This window comes from Capsicum annuum, chromosome 4, assembly GCF_002878395.1.
Source record: "Capsicum annuum cultivar UCD-10X-F1 chromosome 4, UCD10Xv1.1, whole genome shotgun sequence".
NCBI lineage: Eukaryota > Viridiplantae > Streptophyta > Magnoliopsida > Solanales > Solanaceae > Capsicum > Capsicum annuum.
The window spans coordinates 185,121,950-185,131,835 of NC_061114.1; positions in this window are offsets into that span (position 1 = coordinate 185,121,950).

Below are 9,886 nucleotides of genomic sequence, written 5' to 3' on the forward strand. Positions count from 1 at the left end.
ATCCATACCAATATTAAAACCATGCTTCAATATCATGCAAAATAAATTATAGTTCTTTGGTAGTTTTATGAGTGAGTTTGATGCATATTAAGGCCTTTGATGCATACTAAGGCCTCAAATGACTCCTAGCTTTTAGATAAATCAAAGAATGTTGCTATAGTCAACTTTAAATGAGAATAACTTTTGTACTACTAAGTTTTTTTGATCTTAAGACCCACCAACAGATAGATAATTGAATTAGCTTTCCAACAATACTAATTTCTCCTTAATCCGATATCGGGGTAAAAATTTATGCTCATTTTACCAGAAAGGTGTTTGTTTGTCGAGGTGCGATGACCAAGGTGACAGACCGCCAAGCCTGTGATGGACCGTGAACTTAGACCATCAACCTTAGGAATAAAGGACAAATTATGGCCAAATATTAACGGTTGGAGTAACGGTCAGTCACCAGAGTGACGGTCCATCACCCAGACCGTCAACCGGGGTCGTTCAGTGATTAAATGACGTCTTAAATTTTTGGTCCTTTTCCACCAATTTAACCCCTATTTCCATCAACATAAACTCCTCATGCACTCTCAACATCAAATTAGGGTTTCCTTTCAAGATCATTCCCCAAGAACAAGCTTCAAGCCCTTCTTCAAGAAAACTAAGAAACTGTGCTTTCCAATCCAAGAACGTTCAAAAAAAGTTAATTCTCTTTCAAGATTAAAGCTTTAAGGTATGTTAGATGTTCATCCATGGATCCTTTTCACCCGTGGAGTACAAGAACCTATTTTTAAGTTTAGAGCTATGATTTTTACGTGTTAATATGAATTATATCCATGAAATTTCATGAATTTCGATTATGTATCATGTTTACAATTTATTTTGGTTGAAATTTCCCTTGATACATTTGAATGGTGTTATTCACATATTAAATCCTTAACTCATGTTTTTAATATTAAAATTATATTATTATTACATGATTTAACTATTCCCATGCTTTAACTTATGACCCTTATGTGTTTGATGAAATTCCTAAATGAATGGGTTTTGAACAATGACTACTTATGATGTCCTCAAAGTTGTATTATGATTCTATTGTTATTGCTATCGAGTTCTGGGGGTTATGAATACCCAAAAACTTAGCCGTTTACTTAGTCTCAGTATCTTCAGAATGGTTTTAGATATGTTATGAGCATTATTAGTTTAGTCAGTTATCATAATCAGTTAAACTTAGATCAATTCAGTATTCTGTGTAAGTTCAGTTGGGAGTAAGATTTAGTACCGAGCGAATGCAGGGATGACGTCTTCCTTGTCAGTCAGGCAGAGTCGTTAGTAGCAATCCCTGTATTCTAGAACTACATATCCAGTGTAAGAATGAGGAGTCACCTATCAGTTTAGGCTTGACTTTCTCTCAAGGGTCACCCGTCAGTTTAGGCTTGACACCCTGGTCCTTCGGGATATCAGTTTAGTTGTAACGCCCTGAGTCTATACCCCCAAACACCACACGGTGCTTACGATCTTGAAGGACCACAAGCTAACCCATGACTAGTACCTGTTGCAATCACTAAATAATAATACTATAATAATGCAGAAATTAGGCTAAATCTGCCAAAAGGTTAAAACTGAAATCAAATACTGATAAATAAATACTGAAAATTGATTATCTGTCTGAAATAGTCTAGTGTGAAATCCTCTAACTGTCTGAATATGGAGTTGATGGGACAAGGCCCCAACTAACTCTGACTACTGAATATACTGAATACTGAAATAATGAAATGATAACCCTGTCCTCAGACTAAATGGACTCACCACCAAATCTACTATTGAAAGTCTGGCCTGCTAAGTATGGCCAGGAGCCCGTGCGTCTGAACCTATAATATAAGACATCACAACGCAAAAGAAAGAGTGTGTGTTAGAACTTTAAATATACTGGTATGCTAAGTGAGGTAGGCTAATATGCAAGGATTCATATGGATGAAGCATAACTGGCTGAGTAACATAAATATAACTGAATGAGAGTACATGTATATCTGAAACTACTATAAATACTGAGTATGCAATGTTGCATGTAAATCTACTTTACTATAACTGAGATCACTGATAACTGAATGACTATTTCTGACAGTCCTGATTTTATAGAACTTAACTTAGTTCCGTACTGAGCTGGGTGACTGGGTTTGACAGTCCTAATTCTGAAAATTGAACTGAGGTTTTATACTGAATCTGAAACTAAAATTGTAACTGTGGGAGTGTTCATCTAACCGACATACCCCGATTATAAACTGAGTTGGGGTCTAAACTGTGACCCCAGTTGGAAGGGTGTTAGCACCTTGCCAAGGGATACTAACAATGGCTATGAGTTAACCCTATCTGGCAGAAAGACATTTGGTCAACCCTCACTGACAAGAAAACTCGTACGAGATGCATCAACCCTTGTCTAGCAGGAAGATATCTCAACCTCCGCTGGCTACGTAGTTCTGTAATGCGGGGATTTCTATTAAGGGTCAAACATTCCACTAGCAGAAATTCCCCTATCCTTGGGTTCGCTCTGTACTAATTCCTACTCCCAACTAAATAGACACTAAACTAATTTCTAGACTGTTCTAGGCTTGACTGAATTATTACTGATCGTGATGTCTAACTGAACTGGACTGAGTTCACTAAGTTCCGTAACTGACTGAGTATTACTGTTCGTGACATTTCTAAGACTTTTATGTAGCTACTGAAATTCTAAGAAAACAGCTAGATAGCATTGAAAGTAAAACATGGCATGATCATAATAGCATAACAATAGTAACTTGTTAACAATGCTTTCATTTAGATATTTTGTCAAACACTTCAGAGGCATGAGTTTGTGCACATACTATTATGTCATGATTTTACCCTTTATCTCACATGAACACTTAATCAAACACTTGGGGAGCATACTTTATGCACATAATAATAATCAACATGCAAACATCATGATCTTAATCCCAAATCCCAAATTCAAGAGGGTTTTAACATACATCCACATAACACTACACACATATTAATTACTTCACATGAAACTTGTAATAAATCATGAATTATAAACCCAATTAATATCATAATCATGAATATAATCAAATTCAACATAAAATTCATGAAAGCAATCAACTTATAGTTTTAAAAGAGGTTCTTGAACTCCAGGGGAGAAAGGAAACCCTTGGATAAACACCTAACATACCTTGATTGTTAATTTCGTGGAGATTATGGTGAGTTATTGAGACTTGATTCTTGAGCTTGATGAAACTAAGGCTTGTTCTTCTGAGGATTTTGTGAAAAGGATGAGAAATTATGCTATTTAGGGTTTTAATCTCGTGTTATGGACCTATTGGGTGAAGGGAAAATGACCCATTTGCCCTTAAAAATGTGGAACAAAATAACAAAAATTACCCGAACCGGACTAGCCAGGGCGCCGCGAGCTCTGGAGAGCCGTTCTAGGCAGGGCACCGCGGTTTGTATTGCAGGTTCCCCCCAACACCAGACTAGGCAGGGCGGTGCAGGCTAATTTCCCTGAGCCCCTATTTTAGAGTTTCAAACACACCCTTACACTTGTCCAAAAATTTTGAAACTCACCGGAGATGTACTATTCACTTCCTCGATCATGAATCAACTTAAAAACTAACTTTCTGAGGTCGGGAAGGTCCTAAATAAATTCTTCAAATTTGAGGGCTTTAGAAATGACTAAGTCCTAACACTTCGCTGAAATTGTCTAAGTCTGGGACCTCATTTGGGCATGCTTTGAAAGACTCAAACGTCTAGGATTCTACGGGGTCTTACAATATCTCCCCCTTGGAAATATTCATCCTCGAATGGGACTGACGAAACTAAGAGGAACTGCTAAACTGTACTTACACTGACATGCATAACTGAAGCATGACTAAATTCTGGAGACATGACATATGCATGAAATATTTCATGAATGCATGAATGATATGAAAATGTTATGCGGTTGTGACTGAGCATGGAGTAGAGTAAAATCTAAAAAAGACTGTTATGAGTATGAGTTTGTGGAGAAGAGGTGAGGACACTTAGTTTGCATATCTGCTTCTGCTTTCTAAGTAGCTCCCTCAATGGACTGATTTCGCCAAAGAACTTTGACCAAGGGAACTTCTTTGTTCCTTAGTCTACGAATCTGACGATCAAGGATTTGGACTAAAACCTCTTTGAAAGAGAGATCATTATGAATATTTACGTCCTCTAAGGGGACTACAACTTTTGGGTCACCAATGCATTTCTTTAGCAAGAAGACGTGGAATACTAAGTGTACTGGCGCTAGGTCAGAAGGCAACTCAAGCTTGTAAGCAACCTTTTCGAGACGACGAAGAATTTTGTAAGGACCGACATGTCGGGGACTAAGCTTTCCCTTCTTGCTAAACCTTTTCACTTTCTTCGTAGGCGAAATTTTAAATTACACATAATCAATAATCTCAAACTCGATATATTTTCTTCGCATATCTGCATACGATTCCTGTCGGCTCTGAGCTGACTTAAGCCTTTCTCTGATCAACAGAACTTTTTCTAAGGTATCAAATACCAAGTTAGGCCCTACCACCCCGGCCTCACCCACTTCAAACCCACCAATGGGAGATCTACATCTCCTCCCATAAAGGGCCTCAAATAGAGCCATCTGAATACTGGAATGATAGCTGTTATTATACATGAACTCAATCAAGGACAAGTGGTTATCCCAACTACCCTTAAAGTCAATAGCACACAATCTTAACATATCTTCTAAAGTCTGAATGGTTATTTCTGCTTGACCATCTGTCTGAGGGTGGAAGGTTGTACTGAGGTGGACTTGGGTACCAAGACCCTTTTGGAAGGTTTTCCAAAAGTGAGAGGTGAACTGCATACCTCTATCTAAAATCATGGACAATGAAATTTCGTGCAATCTGACCAAATCTCTGACATAGAGCTTGGCTTAATGCTCGACTGAATAAGAGGTATGAACTGGTAAAAAATAAGCTGATTTGGCCATCCTATCTACAATGACCCAAATCGAATCATGCTGGTGATGAGTACGGGGCAAATCCATCACAAAATCTATGTTCACCTCATCCCATTTCCTAGTGGCAATATTGAACTCCTGCATAGATCCACTAGGATTCTGATGCTCGATCTTAACCTACTAACATGTAGAGAACTTAGCCACAAACTCTTCAACGTCTCTTTTCATCCCACTCCACCAATAAACTTCCCATAAGTCGCGGTACATCTTGGTGGCCCCTAGGTGAATCAAGTAGCGTGCACGATGCACTTCTGCAAGAAAAAATTGTCTTACACCATCCACACATGGCACATATAGTCTACCCTGGCAACTCAACGCACCATCTCCTCCTTGGGATAAAACCTCTACTTTTTATCTCAGACTGAATTTTTTAGTTTAACTAAACTGGGATCCTTGTCCTACTTTTCTTTTACTTCAGACACCAGAGATGATTCCAAACTATTCTGCACCCATACGTTACCCTCTTCTGAATTGACTAAGCGTACACTTAGTCGAGTAAGTTGATGAACTTCCTGAACTAAATTTATCTTACCATCCTCCACATGAGCTACACTATCCATAGACATCCTTTTGAGAGCATCAACCACTATATTGGCCTTGCTCGGATGATACAGAATACTTATGTCGTAGTCTTTTAATAACTCTAACCACCTTCGCTGACGTAAATTCAAATCTTTCAGAGAGAACACGTACTACAAGCTTTTGTGATCTGTGAACACATCAACATGCACCTCATACAAATAGTGTCTCCAAATCTTTAAGGCAAACACTACAGCTGCTAACTCAAGATCATGGATAGGGTAATTTTTTTCATGGGGCTTAAGCTATCTATAGGTATAGGCTATAACCTTACCTTTCTACATCAAAACATACCCTAAATCAACTTTGGAAGCATCATAGTATACCACAAACTCGTCCGAACCATCTCGTAAAGTCAAAACTGAGGCTGTAGTGAGTCGAGTCTTTAACTCCTGAAAACTCTTCTCACAAGAATATGACCACTGAAACTTGACTTTTTTCTGAGTCAAACTGGACATGGGGAATGCAATAGACGAAAACCCTTCTATAAACTGTTGGTAATAGCAAGCCAAACCTAAGAAACTCCTGATATATGATAGAGAGATAGGTCTGGACCAGTTTCTCACTGCTTTGGTCTTTTGAGGGTCAACTCTAATGCCATCACCGGAAATGATATAACCAAGAAAAGTTACCGACCTTAGCCAAAATTTGCATTAACTAAATTTGGCGAACAACTAATAAGCTCTGAGGGTCTGTAACACTATTCTGAGATGGTCTGCATGATCATATTCACTGCAGGAGTAGACAAGAATGTCATCAATGAAGACTATGGTAAATATGTCCAAATACTTCTTGAACACATAGTTCATCAAGTCCATGAAAGCTGCTGGGGAATCGATAAGACCAAATTACATGACTAGGAATTCAAAGTGACCATACCAAGTTCTGAAAGATATTTTTGGATTGTCATATTCTCTAACTCTGAGCTAATGATAGCCTGATCTAAGGCTTATCTTAGAAAAGTAACTGGCACCCTGAAGTTGATCAAATAAGTCATCGATTCTAGGAAGTGGATACTTGTTTTTTATCGTGACTTTGTTTAACTGATGGTAGTTAATACACATTCTGAAAGAACCGTCTTTCTTATGCATGAATAGAATAGGTACACCCCAAGGGGATACACTGGGTCTGATGAATCTCTTATCTAGGAGATCCTTCAACTGTTCTTTTAATTCTTTGAGTTCTGCTGGAGCCATTCTATATGGTGGGATGGAGATAGGCTGAGTATCAGGAAGAAGGTCTATTTCGAAATTAATTTTCCGCTCGAGAGGGACTCTAGGAAGATCTTCGAGAAACACATTTGGAAACTGACTCAAGACTGGGAGTCTCAAAACTAGAATCCTTAACTCGAAAAAAGATGATAGGCACACCCCTTAGATATCATTTTTCTCACCCTTAGGTATGAAACAAGTTGACCCCTAAGCGTTGAAGTATTACCCCTCCATTATAGGATAGGTTCATTTGGGAATTGAAAATAGACAATTTTGTTTCTACAGTCAACTGAAGCATAGCATGAATGAAGCCAATCCATGCTGAGAATGACGTCAAAATCTGTCATCTCTAACTCTACTAAGTCTGCTAAAGTAACCTGTCGGGCTATGATAGACTTACCTACTGAGGTAGAAACTGAGAAGAGCTCTGCTAGGACTTTGGGACTGACTCCAAAGTCAACATCTATATAAGGTGTTACAAAGGACAAAGAAGCTCCTGGATCTAGCAAAGCATAAACATGTAAACGATAAACTTGTAACGTACCAGTTACCACATCAGGAGAACTTTCCTGATCTTGTCGGGACTGAAGTGCATAGAGTCTGTTTGGGCCGTCCACTGGTGGCACTGGAAGTGGCCCCTTGCTGAATCGGGCATCCGAACTGAGTTGGGAGACGATTATACTGACTTTGTAAATCCACCCGAGGACACTCTCTGAACCTATGGCCTGGCTTTCCATATTTGAAACATACATCACTGCTAGCTCAACAGATACCCTAATGTTTTCTACCATACTTCTAGCAAAAAGGGTTTGTTCGGCCACTACTAACACTACCCTAGGGTTTAGGGCCCGGCGCCCTCTCTTTATTGCTATTTTTAAATTTTGGCACTGGAGCACTGGCTGGGGACAGAGTTGGGACTAAAAATTTTAGGCAAAACTGAGAACGATTACCACACTCTGACTTAGGCTGAGTGAAGTTGAAGCTACCTGTTCTAGCTCTCTTATTTTCCCTCTCCTTCTCCTTATTCTTAGCCTCTTCTATCTGCTGAGCATGGATCATGAGCCTTGATATATCCATCTCTTTAATCAGCATTGTGGTCCTACACTCCTTGACCACACTGTTAGACACACTAGACACGAACTTACTCATCTTAGATATGTTATCTGCTACCACATGAGGGGCAAATTTGGCTAACTTACTACTAAAAAAAAGGTGAAAACCAACCACAAAAACCGACCACATGTGGTCGGTTTTCCCCAATTTCTGACCATGAAATCGACCAAAATGTGTGGTCGGTAAAGTAGTGGTAGTTTTTAAAAACCCACGACAAGTGGTCGGTTTATATATATATTTAAAATTCATTATTATTTTATTAAAATTGGAAAAAATAATTTTAGGAAAAAAAACCGACCACAAGTGGTCGGCTTTATATTAAATTTAATTGATTAATTTAATAAAAAACAACTACTTGTGGTCGATTTTTTAATAAATAAATTAATTAATTAGCAAACTGACCACTTGTGGTCGGTTTTCTATTAAATTAATCTATTAATTTATTAAAAACCGACCACAAGTAGTCGGTTTTTATTAAATTAATTAATCAAATTTAATATAAAACCGATCATTTGTGGTCGGTTTTTTGCAAAAAAAAAATTAAAAATCAACCACTTGTGGTCGGTTTTTCTGGGAATTTAAAAAAAAAAATCAAAACCCAAGTACAGCATGCAACAACAATAATACAATACAGCAGTAACCAAATCAAATACAACAGCAACAACAACCAAAAACCAAATGTAAATACTTTCAAAAGTGTACAACATATACAAAATATCCAACAAAAGTGAGTATGAAAGAAACAACAATAGTTTCAAACAACAAAATGTCTAAATTCAAAATACAACACATACAAAAATAAAAAAACAAAAACTCATCATCATAGAATTCGTCCTCGTCTTCCATATCATCATCTGTGCTGAAATCATCCCGGGGGCCTAGACCTTTTGCAGCCCGAACTGCATCACCAGGACACGGAGGAATAACCTCCGCAGTCTGAATGAAAGAGTTGAACTGCTGCCGCAGCATCTTAATTTGTGATGTTGTTGCCTTCTCCATCTTCTTGTGTCTCTCTCTCTGTTCAGTAAACCTCTCTCTCTGTTTAGCAAGCTCTTCAGTGAGTTGAAAAATCATATTTTGTAGTCTTTCAATGGTTTCTCTATCAACTAAAAAGCTAGAGTATGCAGCGCCGGACGAACACCTAATATTATCGTCAAAAAATTTTGTGTGGTATCCGTAGAAATGACCTATATTTGCAGGACCCACAACTTTTATCCATAACTCCTCCTCTAAATGTTGGGGTATTGGGCCATCTTGACTTTCAGGAGGCTGATTACTATGATACTCACCAACAAGACGCATATATTCGTCTTATATTCAAAGTAAAGTTACTACTAAAAGTCAAAAAATATTACCATAGTTATAATTGAATAATATCAACTTTGAGAAAAAGATTCATAAATTCAAAATTTGTTTCTTATGTGGACAGCTTTTGCACGAGCTTCAACCCAGACATCTTTATCAGTTGGGTTCTTTTTCTTTTTTCAGATGAGTCTCCTCGAATAGCTTATCAGTTGGTATTTGCCTACCCTTTTTTTTTTCCTGCATATGAAAAAATGATCAATGTTCAAATAATAAAAAAAATAGAAACAAACAATTAAAACTGTAAAAGTTACATACGATTTTTTCCAGCACAACAAGAGTACTTCTGGCACCCGTAGTATGTAGGGGGCCACCCTTGGATGATGCCCGGTGTTTTTTTCCTTATTCCCTCAACAATTGGTATTCGGCGCTAATCCAATGGAGAAAATACAGTTTCCATGCGGGTTCAGGAATCCACTTAGGTTTTACCAATTTCTTTTGGGCATAATCCAAGAGATCGTTAAATCTGGCTCTACATCTTATAAAAAAGTTCTTTATAAGAAATGCATTTGTAGCATCCCACCAGTAAAATTTCTACAATAAAAATATAATATTCAATCTTTTGTTCTAACAAAGTGTTAATAAGTAGTCGATAAGCTAA